Source organism: Oncorhynchus tshawytscha, linkage group LG16 (genome assembly GCF_018296145.1).
Source record: "Oncorhynchus tshawytscha isolate Ot180627B linkage group LG16, Otsh_v2.0, whole genome shotgun sequence".
Lineage (NCBI taxonomy): Eukaryota > Metazoa > Chordata > Actinopteri > Salmoniformes > Salmonidae > Oncorhynchus > Oncorhynchus tshawytscha.
In genome coordinates, this window is record NC_056444.1 from 73,153,508 (window position 1) to 73,170,239 (window position 16,732).

Genomic DNA, 16,732 nt, shown 5'->3' on the forward strand with positions numbered 1-16,732 from the left:
CAAGTTTTATCATAAAGGTACAGGTCCCCTTCCCCTGTGTCAAACACTTGGATTCAGGAGGCAGGCATTACCAAGGATTTACTTCCGGGCTTTATGCAATGTCACACAAAGCCAGGAAATGTAATACACCAATGGTAGCGTCTTATCATCTTAACTCATTTAAATATGTACCGCCTTAAAACCATCATCACATGTGTACCTATGCCTTCTTTGACTTTGTTTACAAACGGGAAGTTAGCTAGCTCAAGCAGAATATACAGCCAAAGTCACTAGTAACCTTTCACCTTTCATCTGTAGTGTGTTAGCTAGCAAGCTACTTACCAGCACGTTGGCAACATCACACTGTGTTGTGACTCGATGCCATAGTGTAAATTTAACTTTAAACTATTTTCCGAAGAATGAAGACATCAGAGAGCAGGTGCTGCTTTTCGTTTCAGGTGAAAAATCTGCACTGAAAATTACAATCATGTCACGTGTATGCAGTGTACATTTAGAGCGAAGTTGCTTTATCAATTGGGGAGAACATTCGATGGGTCTTGCCAGGAAGCCAATCCTGAAGACGGATGCTATACCTTCATTGACAGTGGATCTTGCAAGTGCTGACCACAAATGTAAGTATCAGAGTTTGATGAGTTTAACACGGTAGTCAACATTTTGCGGGGATCGGGGGGCTAAAGTTAGATAATGCAACTGTGGCTGTGGCTTCTTTGACAGTTGCTTGGATGAATCTCCAATTAAACAGTAAGCTACTGTAAATCTTGATGGATCTGTAGATATTCTCTATTATCCTCTACCATGGCCTTGGTATTGGAAGAGGAACTACCAGTCCCAAATCCCCCCACTTCCCCTTGTCCCGAACACTTCAATGTTTCCAGATCTGAATAGTGTGGATAGGTAAAAGTACTAGCGGAGCTTCCATCATATTGTTTACACCTTACATATCAACAAACAGTAAAGGATTAGGGCAAAAGGGGAGGGCTGGGGAGTAAATTGGGACTGGTTGTGACACTGCTCTCAGTGTCTCTACACTAGACATCAAATACTTATTTACTCCTATCCACGTGTCCTCAATTCCTTGTCTCAATGTCATTGCTCATTGGAGGAGGAGATCTAAGTGGATAGACATTTGATCCTCTCATCCATCGTGCTTAGAGAGGTTGTGAATAATAGAGACAACGGTGATGGGAGGAAGCAGGGATTTGACAGTTACTCAAATAAATTCTGATACGGGCCGGTTACCTGTGATACAAATCAAATCAAATCAAATCAAATTTATTTATATAGCCCTTCGTACATCAGCTGATATCTCAAAGTGCTGTACAGAAACCCAGCCTAAAACCCCAAACAGCAAGCAATGCAGGTGTAGAAGCACGGTGGCTAGGAAAAACTCCCTAGAAAGGCCAAAACCTAGGAAGAAACCTAGAGAGGAACCAGGCTATGTGGGGTGGCCAGTCCTCTTCTGGCTGTGCCGGGTGGAGATTATAACAGAACATGGCCAAGATGTTCAAATGTTCATAAATGACCAGCATGGTCGTATAATAATAAGGCAGAACAGTTGAAACTGGAGCAGCAGCATGGTCAGATGGCCTGGGGACAGCAAGGAGTCATAATGTCAGGTAGTCCTGGGGCATGGTCCTAGGGCTCAGGTCCTCCGAGAGAGAGAAAAAAAGTCAATATTTAACGTCCATTCATGTCTGAGAACATCAGGAGATAATGTGGAAACCGGCCACTAGGGGCAACAGTGAATTCTGTTACCTTCAAGTAGGTTAGTTCCATGATTGACAATTTTTGGCGAGTTGGAAGATTTAGTGAGTCCTTTGTGTGCGTGCGTGTGTGTGTGTGCGTGTGTGTGTGTGCGTGTGTGTGTGTGCGTGTGTGTGTGTGTGTGTGTGTGCGTGTGTTCGTGTGTGCGTGTGCGTGTGTGTGTGTGCGTGTGTGTGCGTGCGTGCATGCGTGTGTGTGTGTGCGTGCGTGCGTTATTTCCCCAAACATGACCCCTGAAATCCATGTAGGACATACCAAAATACATTGTGTATGAGGATTGCCTGTTGTAACTTTTCCAAGACTGCCCCATCTGCACAAGGTCTGCAATGTCACAAGATTTGTGAAGGGAACATTCTTGTCTGTGGAGTGGAAATGTTCCTACAGTAAAGGCTCATTTTTCAGACAGTGGAAGAGCCAGCCACTCATTGGTAACATCCCATCTGCAACCTCTACCTCTCTGCTGCCATATACTGTACCTCACTTGGTCATCTTTAATCCAGACAAATAAGACAAGTTAAAGGCACATATTATGATATATTCTGCTGTTCAATATACATTCCAGTTCAAAACCATGTACTCAACCATGATGGCTTTGCAGATGCTGACATACACTATGTCGGCATTTGAAAGTATGTGGACATCCCTTCAAATGAGTGGATTCGGCTATTTCAGCAACACCTGTTACTGACAGGTGTATAAAATCGAGCACACAATCTCCATAGACAAAGATTGGCAATGAAATGGCCCATACTGGAGAGCTCAGTGACTTTTAACGTGGAACCGTCACGAGCAAAGCATTGGCTGGAGTGGTGTAAAGCTCTCTGCCATTGGATTCTGGAGCAGTGGAAACGCGTTCTCTGGAGTGATGAATCACGGTTCACCATCTGGCAGTCCAACGGACAAATCTGGGTTTGGCGGTTGCCAGGAGAATGCTACCTGCCCGAATGCGTACTGCCAACTAGTTTGGTGGAGGAGGAATAATGGCCTGGGGGTGTTTTTACATGGTTCGGGCTAGGCCGCTTATTTCCTGTGAAGGGAAATCTCAACGCTACAGGACACAATGACATTCTAAATGATTCTGTGCTTCCAACTCTGTGGCAACAGTTTGGGGAAGGCCTTTTCCTGTTTCAGCATGACAATGCCCCCGTGCACAAAGAGAGATCGATGTGGAAAAACATGACTGGCCTGCACAGAGCCCTGTCCTCAACCCCATCGGACACCTTTGGGATGAATTGGAATGCTGTCTGCAATCCAGGACTAATAGCCCGACATCAGTGCCCGAACTCACTAATGCTCTTGTGTTCTGAATGGAAGCAAGTCCACGCAACAATTTTCCAATATCTGGTGGATAGCCTTCATAGAAGAGTGGTGGCTGTTATTGCAGCAAAGGGGACCAACTCCATATTAATGCCCATGATTTTGGAATGAGACTTTCGACTAGCAGCTGTCCACATACTTTTGGCCATGTAGTGTCATTATTCATTTCAAATCTGCATCCATTGAGCACACAAAAACTCCAAATACAAACATTGAAAAGTTTCACTAAAAGTGCTGGACCAAATATTGCATATTTCAAATTGAGTACTTCAAAAACACCAGAAAACACATTTTAGAATGACTAGATCACTACATGAACAAATATACAGCATCATAACTCAGACCAGTAAATAAAAGGAAATTAAAGTCACTACCATTTAATAAATATTTCCTTTTCAAAAATATTACAGTTAAATAAAGGTTAAATATAGGCTAGGTAACCAAGCTCCTGGATCTCCCCTTCAATGAGGTCACCCTTGATCCAGCATCGTATGTGCTAGCTGTCCATGCCAGGACCCTTGTCTGCGCAGTGTGAGGCCTGACAAGGAGGAGGATATAGCTGGATTTGTCTCCCGCTTCAATCTTGGGGGTGACTGAAGACTGCTTCATTGAAGCGGGGTGCATGGATCCCCTCCCCCGCTCCCCTCCCCATCAATGTCTGTATTTAGTTGCATTTCCTAAAGCCATTTCCTAAAAGTAATTCAGTTTTATCTTATATGATATCACATTTTGTTACTTTTTAATTTTTTTCAAGCATGCAGACGGGAGATTAGTGTTACAAATCGTATGGATCAATGGGTCCTGCACACTTTAGGGTGATCAATGTTTTGGCTGGCCTATTTTATATGGTCCAATAAATGTCTGATCAATAGATACAATTCTGAACATAGTCATTTACAGAGGCATGAATAAATTGTCCAGTACACTTATTGTATGCTGTTTTCATGTACATTCCCTTTTATCTAAGCTTCTAGGGTGACTCCTTCTTGTCTAATTATTGTGAAGAAGTGTATCAGTCAACTGTATTCCTTAATTAGTTACAAATATTGTGAATTGCTGCTGTTTGTCTGATATCCAACAGTCCATGATCAGTTCTGTTGACCACGATAGTATTTTGCTGAGAAAATGGAGAGGCATACTATTTTCCACGGTCATCTTTTTGACCATTTGTGCTCAGAAATGAATTCCAACACAGTATTCTCTCCCATCATGATACTGTATGGATATTAATCAAAAAGATTCAACCTATACTGTAGGTGCTGTTGCATGACAATATTTTATCAGAGAAAAACATTGAACATTACATTAGTAGCTAAGGGATTCTAGCTAGCTCCTGTCCCATCCCTCTTACAGAATACTGCAACAGAATATGGTGAAAATTGACTATTAGTAATTAATGTATCAATTAAAGGCCATTCGATCCACTTTGGAAGAAGGGAATCTGTTCTAATCACTTTATTATACAGTAGGGCTAATAGGGATGATTGGCCCAGTTCTGCAGCCTCTTACTGATACCCTGCAATTAATGTTGGGAAAAAAATTGATGACCATATTGTACTTAAAAAGCATTTTGATTGAGTGCCACAGTTTTCAATTGTACTGTAGGTCTGTGAGACCATTCTCTGATTGTGTTCTGTTCATAAAAGGGTGACACTGGTCCATGACAAGGTTCCCTTCAGGGTAAAAAGGCCAGTGTGAAAACACTACAGACTTAAAAATGACCTTGCGTGACAGGAATGCCGTTTTTTCTGTGATCAACAAATGTTTACTATCCCCTAACTCTTAGCCATCCCCACCCACTTTGTAATGAATGTTATGTATTGAAAATATATAAACAAATCCACTTTGACATGTAGTCAATAATAATTATACTTTTCCCAAGTTGTCTTCAGGCCAGGTGTCAATTGGAAACAGAACACAGACACAGTATCCCTCAATACAAGATAAGGGCTAATCCATTGACCGACAAGACCGCTCAAACATGGACAGTTAGCTTCAGTATGGCCCTGTGATAAAGCACCACAGAAAAGGAGTGCGGGCACAGAAAAATTCACCCTTATAGATTTCATCACTTTCTTCTGTGGTTAAAGGCATGTGGCTCAGCCACCTTGTGAAAACAACTGTCCTCTGGTCTTCACATGCTAGGTAAACTCATAACATTTCCCAAAACCATTTGTTTTTCATCACCACACAGACAGTACACTAATGATATGAGGGTACTGTAGGAGTTATTACCCAATGGCAACTTCAGTCAGTGTCTATCTGGTTATGACCGGTTAACATGTTGTTTCTTTTAGATCCCACCCTCAAATGGCAGTCAATGGGATAGAAGCACAATCGACCTGTCATCTGACTGCAGCGTGAAGAGATTGTCCTGCTGCCTCCATTTCCCTCTGAGGCTGACAGCAGCAAGTCAACAATATTCCTCCCCACGGAAATATAAACAGCTAGCAGCGGTGTTGAGCAGCAGTGTTGAGCAGCGGTGTTGAGCAGCAGTGTTGAGCAGCGGTGTTGAGCAGCGGTGTTGAGCAGCGGTGTTGAGCAGCGGTATTGAGCAGCGGTGTTGAGCAGCGGTGTTGAGCAGCAGTGTTGAGCAGCGGTATTGAGAGCAGCAGTGTTGAGCAGCGGTGTTGAGCAGCAGTGTTGAGCAGCGGTGTTGAGCAGCGGTGTTGAGCAGCGGTGTTGAGCAGCGGTATTGAGCAGCGGTGTTGAGCAGCGGTGTTGAGCAGCAGTGTTGAGCAGCGGTATTGAGCAGCAGTGTTGAGCAGCGGTGTTGAGCAGCAGTGTTGAGCAGCGGTGTTGAGCAGCGGTGTTGAGCAGCGGTGTTGAGCAGCGGTGTTGAGCAGCAGAGCAGCAGTGTTGAGCAGCGGTATTGAGCAGCAGTGTTGAGCAGCGGTGTTGAGCAGCGGTGTTGAGCAGCGGTGTTGAGCAGCGGTGTTGAGCAGCGGTGTTGAGCAGCGGTATTGAGCAGCAGTGTTGAGCAGCGGTGTTGAGCAGCGGTGTTGAGCAGCTGTGTTGAGCAGCGGTGTTGAGCAGCGGTGTTGAGCAGCGGTGTTGAGCAGCGGTGTTGAGCAGCGGTGTTGAGCAGCGGTATTGAGCAGCGGTGTTGAGCAGCGGTGTTGAGCAGCGGTGTTGAGCAGCGGTGTTGAGCAGCGGTGTTGAGCAGCGGTGTTGAGCAGCGGTATTGAGCAGCGGTATTGAGCAGCGGTATTGAGCAGCGGTGTTGAGCAGCGGTATTGAGAAGAGGTGTTGAGCAGAGGTGTTGAGCAGCGGTGTTGTGCACCTCTTGTTTGTTTTCTTTAGGAAAGGAGCACTGATAGGCAAATTCCGTCTCTTAGGACTAATTATGCTTAAAAGGAAACAATATCTTCCGTATTTTAATTAAACAAATAAGGGCCTAAGCCTTCCTTGTTTTTTTATTTGATTTATTTATTTAACCAGGGAAAAATACATTGAAACCTAGGCCTCATTTGCAAATGTGCCCTGGGAACAATACAGAAAATACAATTATACACAATTTAAAACACAAAATTAAATAAATAGCTAATATTATATACACAAACAATCAAACAAAACAAACACATTTATCTATATAATAATCACTTTCTCCTAAACTGACCCAGAGACAACAACACATCCAAATGAAACGTTACCTGGAGTTTATTCCACCTGACAGGAGCCTGGTAGGAAAAGGCAGATTTACACAACTCTGTGGATACACGTGGAGTCTCCAGCATTAACCAACCCTCTGACCTAGTGTTGTAATCCGAGTTTCTACAGTACATTTCAACAATGATGTCAAGTAAATTGGTAGTTTTCTGAGTAAGGCTTTATAAACAAAAACAGAATAATGAAGTGACCTATGAGTTTTTATCAAGGTCCAACTAACTTTATGATAAAGGATGCAGTGGTGAGTGTCAAAACTGTCAGATGTTATAAAACAAAGTGCGCTGTGATAAATTGTGTCCAAGGGCTTCAAAATACTGGTAGCTGCAGTCATTTATATAATACTACCATAGTCTATTACAGGAATTAATGTAGACTGAATTATCTGTTTTCTACTATTTAACGAAAGGCAAGCCCTACTCCTATCGATGAAGCCAAACTTCATTTTTAAAAGATAGCTTTTCATCAATCCAGATGCCCAGACATATATAGGCGGGGACACGATCAATGGTGGCACCATCTAACGTACTTATGCACAAATCATCAGTTACATTATTACATGATTTGGAAAAAAACATGTACTTGGTTTAACCAGCATTTAGTACCAACTTCAAGTCCAACAAGGCTTTCTGCAAGGTAGTAAAAGCAGATTGAAGAATCAACAGAGGCTGAGGTGCCGTAGGGGCAGTAGCTTATACAACAGTGTCATCTGCGTACAGATGAAAGTTACAGTTTTGTACAGATAGACCAATGCTGTTAATATAAATAGTAAAAAGAACTGGACCAAGAATCGAACCCTGTGGGACACCTTTTGTTATGTCTAGAAATCCTGATTTTAACGCAGTCAGTAAGTACACACTGTGTTCTGTCATTTAAATAATTTTCAAACCAGCTACCGATCTAAGCCAATCGTAGATTGATTAAATAAGGTGTGATCCAGTGTTGAAAGCCTTTTGTGCGTTTTGCCAGCAGCTCTTCCTTGTGCGTCAAGCATTGCGCTGTTTATGACTTCAAACCTATCAACTCCCGAGATGAGGCTGGTGTGACCGAAGTGAAATGGCTGGCTAGTTAGCGAGCGCTAATAGCGTTTCAAACTTCACTCGCTCTGAGCCTTGGGGTGGTTGTTTCCCTTGCTCTGCATGGGTAACGCTTCGATGTGGTGGCTGTTGTCGTTGTGTTTCTGGTTCGAGCCCAGGGAGGAGCGAGGAGAGGGACGGAAGCTATACTGTTACACTGGCAATACTAAAGTGCCTATAAGAACATCCAGTAGTCAAAGGTTAATGAAATACAAATGGTATAGAGGGAAATAGTCCTATAATAACTACAACCTAAAACTTCTTACCTGGGAATATTGAAGACTCATGTTAAAAGGAACCACCAGCGTTCATATGTTCTCATGTTCTGAGCAAGGAACTGAAACGTTAGCTTTCTTACATAGCACATATTGCACTTTTACCTTCTTCTCCAACACTTTGTTTTTGCATTATTTAAACCAAATTGAACATGTTTCATTATCTACTTGAGGCTAAATTGATTTTATTGATGTATTATATTAAGTTAAAATAAGTGTTAATTCAGTATTGTTGTAATTGTTATTATTACAATTTTTTTTTTTAATATTTTTAAATCAGCCGATTAATCGGTATCCGCTTTTTTGGTCCTCCATTAATCGGTATCGGCGTTGAAAAAAATCATATTCGGTTGACCTCTAATAAGGACAGTGAAATTGATCAGAATCATAAAATTATAATTAATGATGTGTGTAAGTTTCAGTCATGATGTGTGTAGTTTTAGACAGAATTAGAGTAAAACAATATAATTGTACAATATGTCTCTATGGTATCTTAAACACAGACTGTCTTAGCAGAATTCAGTGCTGACCTGGCTAGGGGGCCTCTGAAAGATTGAGGAAGGGACGGGAGGTACTTCACACGGTCTCCCTATCTTGAGGGAGGACGGGGAGTGATTCTCACGGCCTCACCTAATCTTTGTCGGCTGGGTAGTAGGACAGTATGTACGTAGGATCCTTAATGTTTGTGTGTGTAAGTACTGTATGTGCGTAAGGAGTCTGTTTCTGTGTGAAAGTATGTGCGTAAGAAGCCAGTATAAAATGAATGGTTTTGTACAACTAACCAGTGCTCTTGTAAATAAACCTTCTGACTATCGTAGCTGGGCCTCTGTCTGTTTCCTTTCAACCAGTATCTGTCAGGATTTGGCCAGGGTTGTTCCGTTTTTTGCCACTAGATGCCCCCGTTGTGCTTTTTGACCCTTTTGTTTTCCCTTGTTCCCAGTTATTACCTGTGCCTCATTTCCCTTGAATGTATTTAAACCCTCAGTTCTTTGCTCTGTGTTTGAATGTTAGCACCCAGCCCCAGCGATGCTATGAACATTTGTTGCTCCAGTTGGACTCTCTTGTGGTACTCTGTTTTTGTTCTCGTTTATTTATTTTTGTTTATCTTTTGAGGCTTTTTCTGCTGTACCTACCACCTTGTGGATTTACCTTTTGACTTGGAGGATGGATTTATATTTTTGCTTGAAGAACTTTCCTTTTTACTTTATAAAAAACTGTCTCAAGTACTGCTGTGTCTGCCTCATCTTCTCGGTTCTGCCGACTATTAGTAGCTCAGTTTGCTAAGTGGCTGTTTCTCACACCGGAGACCCGAGTTCGTAACCGGGTCTTGACAGTATCTTACAAATTCTGGGTTGCAGACTGAGTAGTATAATTGATTTGGGTTATGAACATTGAGAACATAATTCTCATGACACTAATTGACTACCACACCGTTCTGTCATCATGAAGTGCTTTGAGAGACTAGTCAAGGACCATATCACGTCCACTTTACCGGCCACCCTAGACCCACTTCCGTTTGCATACCGCACCAACAGGTCCACAGATGACACCATCACACTGCACACTGCCTATCCCACCTGGACAAGAGGAATACCCATGTAAGAATGCTGTTCATTGACTACAGCTCAGCATTCAACACCATAGTACCCTCCAAGCTCATCATCAAGCTGGAAGCCCTGGGTCTCAACGCCACCCTTTGCAATTGGCTCCTGGACTTTCTGACGGACCACCCCCAGGTGGTGAAGGTAGGAAACAACACCTCCACTTCACTGACCCTCAACACTGGGGCCCCACAAGGGTGCGTGCTCATTCCCCTCCTGTATTCCGTGTTCACCCACGACTGCGTGGCCATGCACGCCTCTAACTCAATCATCAAGTTTTGAGACGACACAATGGTAATGGGCTTGATCACCAACAACGACGAGACACCCTACAGGGAGGAGGTGAGGACAGTCAGAGCGTGGTGTCAGGAAAACAACCTCTCACTCAACGTCAACAAAACAAAGGAGATGATCATGGACTACAGGAAACAGCAGAGGGAGCACCCCCTATCCACATCAAAGGGACAGCAGTGGAGAAGGTGGAAAGTTTTAAGTTCCTGGGCGTGCACATGACAGACAAACTGAAATGGTGCAGCAGCGCCTCTTCAACCTCGGGAGGCAGAAGAAATTTGGCTTGTCACCCAAAACCCTGACAAATTTTTACAGATGCACAATCGAGAGCATCCTGTCAGGCTGTATCGCAAACTACCTGCCCTCCATGACACCTACAGCACCCAATGTCACAGGAAGGCCAAAAAGATCATCAAGGACATCAACCACCCGAGCCGCTGCCTGTTCACACCGCTACCATCCAGAAGGCGAGGTCAGTACCGGTACATCAAAGATGGGACCCAGAGACTTCTATCTAAAGTCCATCAGACTGCTAAACAGCAATCACTAACTCAGAGAGGCTGCTGCGTTCAATGAGACCCAATCACTGGCCACTTTCATAAATAGATCACTAGTCACTTCATACGATGCACTCTAAATAATGCCACTTTAATAATGTTTACATATCTGTATATACTGTATTTTATACCATCTATTGCACCTTGCCTATGCCGCTCGGCCATCGCTCATCCATATACTTATATGTACATATTCTCATTCACCCCTTTAGATTTGTGTGTATTAGGTAGTTGTTGGGGAATTGTTAGATTATTGTTAGATAGCAGCACAAGTGTTAGATACTTCACTGTCGGAACTAGCAGCACAAGCATTTCGCTACACTCACATTAACATCTGCCATGTCATATGTGACAAATAAAATTTGATTTGATTTGATTTAGAGTCCTTTGCTTTCTTGTCTGAAGTTACAGATAGACCAAATAGAAAAACTATTGATGAAGCAATTTATTTTTGTTCTCCCTTCCAATGACAAGATTATTGATTCAAACTTAGTTACTTTACAGATTTTTGCAGAATGGAAGGCTTTCATGTCTCTGGCCCTTGATATCTGTTATCAGGTCTGCTCAGTTTGCTTGTAACAAGCAGAGCCGTGCTGCAAAACCTACTAGAAAATATTAATTTGTCTACTGTACATTCTTTCTACAAAAACATTCCAGAACGACAAAGCATCTATCAATAAAGACAAGTAAGACATGAATGGCCTACATTTCCCATCCTGCGTATGTGCTCTTATTGCTTTGTCTTGGAGCACTTATAGTACTGCTGTGTGTTATTGTCTTGACTCTCAGTTGTGACTGAACTAGCGGTAACACTTCATTGATTTTCCCCTGAAGAGCCCATCAAAGGCTCTTCAGCAGAGTGGAGTGGTCAAATTCATCCTCTCCTTCTTCTTCACAGATCTTTGAGTGCCCGGACAGAATAACAAAAGAACCTCAGTTACTGTAGTAGACAGATAGGGACGAGTGTTTTATTGAGGTTTGTTTTAGAGTTTATATTATTTTAGTGTTAGTATTTTAGCATTATAATTATTTTGCAGTTAGTATTGCTCCTGATTGCATTAATCAATTACTGACTGCTGTTGGATACATAAAATGGAAGGCTACTGCACCCAGATGTCCCTTCCAAGTTCATCCACAATAAAACTTTGCTCCCCAGTTTATTGTAAAACTAGTGATGGATAGAGAGGTCTAGGTATTTTCTGCACATATTTCAACAGTACCCTGATTGATGTGCTGCGTCTCAAAATTACAGCAACAGAATTTGAGAGTGGGCCCAGGCAGAGGCAGGATGGGTTTTCCGTCATGCATAATGCATATTCACAATGGGTAAATAACTCAAACTGGAGAGAAAGATTCTTCTTTCACATTACAGGAGTTGAGGTATCATTTAAGATGTATTGATCCATTACTGATATATTGATTTGTACAGTACCATTCATCATATTCATCTTGGTTGATTGCTCAAACCTCCATCCTGATCATTACAGTATAATTCTGAACCATTATATATGGACCTGCTCAATGAGATGCATACAGTACTGCATACAGTACTACATACAGTACTGCATACAGTACCCCTGCTCTGCAACTGGATTATGTTCATACTTCAGACAATTAGTGAGGGTGGTATTTGGGAGAGTGGAGAGGACACATCTTCAAATCTTAATACATTTATTTACAAAGCCATAAAGTGAAATTTAGTTGCTTTGGGCCATTTTGTATGCTGTTGTTTATGTGCGAAGAGCATGTTATATACAGTCGAAGTTGGAAGTTTACATACACCTTAACCAAATACATTTCAACTCAGTTTTTCACAATTCCTGACATTTAATCCTAGTAAAAATTCCCTGTCTTGTGTCAGTTAGGATCACCACTTCATTTTAAGAATGTGAAATGTCAGAATAATAATAGAGAATGATTTATTTCAGCTTTTATTTCTTTCAGCACATTCCCAGTGGGTCAGAAGCTGACATACGTTCAATAAGTATTTGGTAGCATTGCCTTGAAATTGTTTAACTTGGGTCAAACATTTTGGGTAGCCTTCCACAAGCTTCCCACAATAAGTTGGGTGAATTTTGGTCCATTCCTCCTGATAGAGCTGGTGTAACTGAGTCAGGTTTGTAGGCCTCCTTGCTCACACATGTTTTTTCAGTTCTGCCCACACATTTTCTATAGGATTGAGGTCATTGCTTTGTGATGGCCACTTCAGTACCTTGACTTTGTTGTCCTTAATCCATTTTGCCACAACTTTGGAAGTATGCTTGGGGTCATTGTCCATTTGGAAGACCAATTTGCGACCAAGCTTTAACTTCCTGACTGATGTCTTGAGACAATGCATCAATATATCCAAACAATTTTCCTTCCACATGAAGCCATCTATTTTGTGAACAGCATCAGTTCCTCCTTAAGCAAAGCACCCCCACAACAACATGTTACTACCACATGATGCTTCATGGTTGGGATGGTGTTCTTCGGCTTGCAAGCCTCCCCCTTCTTCCTCCAAACATAACGATGGTCATTATGGCCAAACAGTTCTATTTTTGCTTTATCAGACCAGAGGACATTTCTCCAAAAAGTATGATTTTTCTCCCCATGTGCAGTTGCAAACCATAGTCTGGCTTTTTAATGGCAGTTTTTGAGCAGTGGCTTCTTCCTTGCTGAGCTGCCTTTCAGGTTATGTCGATATAGGACTCGTTTTACTGTGGACATAGATAGTTTTGTACCTTTTTCCTCCAGCATCTTCACAAGGTCCTTTGCTGTTGTTCTGGGATTTTTTTTCACTTTTCGCACCGAAGTACGTTCATCTCTAGGAGACAGAACGCGTCTCCTTCCTGAGCGATATGACAGCTGCGTGGTCCCATGGTATTTATGCTTACTATTGTTTGTACAAATGAACGTGGTACCTTCAGGCATTTGGAAACTGCTACAAAGGATGAACCAGACTTTTGGAGGTCTACAATTTTTTTTCTGATGTCTTGGCTGATTTCTTTTGATTTTCCCATGATGTCAAGCGAAGAGGCACTGAGTTTGAAGGTAGGCCATGAAATACATCCACAGCTACACCTCCAATTGACTCAAATTATGTCAATTAGCCAAACAGAAGCTTACAAAGCCATGACGTCATTTTCTGGAATTTTCCAAACTGTTTAAAGGAACAGTCAACTTAGTGTATGTAAACTTCTGAACCACTGGAATTGTGTTACAGGGAATTACAAGTGAAATAATCTGTCTGTAAACAATTGTTGGGAAAATTACTTGTGTCATGCACAAAGTATATGTCCTAACCAGCTTGCCAAAACTATAGTTTGTTAACAAGAAATTTTTGGAGTGGTTGAAAAATGAGTTTTAATGACTCCAACCTAAGTGTATGTAAACTTCAGACTTCAACTGTATGACTCCATCATGGTCAGTCATACTGCTCTCTGTATGTAACGTATACACAGGGAGTCAGGAAGCAGGTGCAGAAGGTGAGTTTAATAATAAGAAACATGAAGAATATCAAAACAGAAGTAGCGTACTGAACGTAAACAAAGCCAATACTACCTGAAGATTGAGGCTGCTGAGAGCTAAATAAAGGGGAAGTAATCAAGGTAATTTGGAAGTCCAGATGTGCTTAACGAAGGGGAGCAGATGTGCTTAATGATGGTTGCCAGGTGTGCGTAATGTGGGTTGCCAGGACTGGTGGTTTGTAGACTGGCGACGTCGAGGGCCGAAGAAAGGAAACGGGAGTAGGGATGACTGACACTGTACGCTCCTCAAATGACATTCTGCTCCAGCCCTGCTGAGGAGGGGAATTAAGTTGCCCACTGGTTCCTAATTGTGTCATTAAAATTTCAATAAAAAGGAGAACATAAAGCAGTCAGTTAATTAAGTGCCAATGTGTCTGAAATAAAGGCTGCAAAACAACCTACTTTAATTTAATTGATTGTTTGTATTTCAGTCTAGAGAAAGCTTAATAAACAGACTTCATGGTAGTTTTTGTTCTGGTTAAGATTCATCTGTATGTATTGTATTGATCTAATTAATGTGGCAATATACATTTAATGTTCTGAATAGTTTTTGTTTCATTAAATTAATTGTCAACATGCATAAACATTTTCACAAGGAACAAATAGATGCCCAATTTGATTATATTATTACATTATATTTATTATTATTATCTTGTCATTGTAAAAATGAAAATTAACAGTGCATGCACTCATCTAATAATGGAAACACATGAGTAAATGAGGGTTCTGGTAGCTCTGTTATGCTGTGGAGTTTATTTTCCTGCCATGGTTTAGGTCCACTCAACCCCTAAGAGGGCAAGGTAAACGTTCAACCTACGTTGAATCCTTTCTATCCTGATGGGAGTGGATGACAATCCCCTATCCACAGGGCACAAGTGGTCACTGAATGGTTTGATGAGCATGAAAACGACGTAAACCGTATGCCATGGCCGTCTCAATCACCAGATCTCAACCCAATTGAACACTTATGGGAGATTCTGGAGCAGTGCCTGAGATGGCGTTTTCCACCACCATCAGCAAATGATGGAATTTCTCTTGGAAGAATGGTGTCACATCCCTCCAACAGAGTTCCATACACTTGTAGAATCTATGCCAAGGCACATTGAAGCTGTTCTGGTGGCTCGTGGCGGCCCAATGCCCTATTAAGATACTTTATGTTGGCGATTCCATTATTTTGGCAGTTACCTGTACATAAACCACTTACAGAATTGGAATAATTGTTATGTTCATGATAAGTAATATGAGTGAATATGAATATATGTTACTCCCATGCCATGGTCAAATACACTTAATAGCGCAATTAGATTCCTCCTAATTTGTATTCAGATTTTTAAAAACATTCTGTTATTTTTTACAATGATCCAAACTGCTTGGATACTTAGTGTCTTTTTAATTCAAAGTGGCCATCACCCCAAAATGATGACTAATCTGAATCAACTGTTTGTTAATACTTTGGAAGACCTACCCTTTGGCAAGATGGTTCACACAACAGATGTGTTAGCTAGTACAACTGAATGGATGAGGCTGTTTTCAGAGCTACTAGGTAGACGGCTGAACATTTCATGAGGTGGAAGGGGAAGTGTGTTGAATACCAAACACAGTGAAGAGGATAGTTGTTTGAGTTCATACTCTGAGAATTGTGTTCTGTGATGAATGATAATGCAGAGATACTGAAGGACTTGTCCAGAAGTACTGTCTGTGAGCTGATATTTTCCACTGCTGACCCTAGAGAGGAGGATATTAGGAGAAGTGAGTTGAATACCTAACATGGCAGAGAGGAGAGTTACTTGAATTCAAGAATTACTCTTAACCAATTGAATTTTTTGCAATATTGCTATACCTATACTGTAAATGTGTCTGTTATCCACCGGTAAACAAAGTGAATGTACAGTACAATCAAGCTGTTATTCACACCTGAATTACACAGGGATTTGAGAGCTGAAATCTGTCAGAAATAGCCAGGGGTCATAGCTGCCTCCCACATACTTCCCCACTGTGTGATGCTGCTGCATTGTAGCTTTACATACATCCTAATAATAACAGTACAGTATAGCTAGCCAACCCTACTGTAGGAAGCTGATACGCAGTTATCAATGCTCTATTGACAATGTGACAAAATTGATGGAATGAAACCTGCTACAATAAAATGTCAATAGATAATTTGAGTATTATCCTTTCACAAAAGACAAATCAGGTGAACTACGAACAATTTAATGAAGCAAACTACAATACTCTCAAGGAGACCTTCATTTCCCCTCCAGTGTATTGCATATAAATGAGATTCTGTGCGTGGCGTTATATCAGGGAGAGATCTGGGGTGATTAGTGTGGGTCAGTCAGGCTTTAGGAAGCACAAGCGCATGTAGGTAAGTGAGTGTTTCAAACATTTCCTTCTGTCAGATCAATGCAACATCCCATAACCCAGAGATGAGACGGTGAATGTTCTGATTGTGTGTGCCTGCTCATGTACAGTCCATTCATCTGAGCCAGGCCACAGTTGAAAGCTGGACCAGGGATGAAACCAGTCAGTTCAACCACCAAAGACAGACCGATTCGATCTCATCATACAGTTAAAGACCTTGATTTTCCATCAAGAAATTCCTTGTATGGAATAATGTGGTAGTTACCTTCCTTGGATTATAGTCCTGAAACCTTTAGGGATTCTCCCTTCACACGT

The 16,732-nt window shown here is 41.7% G+C and overlaps 1 protein-coding gene across 1 annotated transcript in view; it reads left to right on the forward strand.

Moving 5' to 3' along the window:
* Positions 1 to 227: 227 nt before the first annotated feature.
* LOC112216622 (potassium voltage-gated channel subfamily G member 1-like) overlaps positions 228 to 16,732 on the forward strand; it is a 50,007-nt gene continuing 33,502 nt past the window's right edge. Inside the window, exon 1 of the mRNA XM_024376609.2 lies at positions 228 to 611. The gene's annotated coding sequence lies outside the window, so the exon portion shown is untranslated. The remainder of the gene's footprint in view (positions 612 to 16,732) is intronic.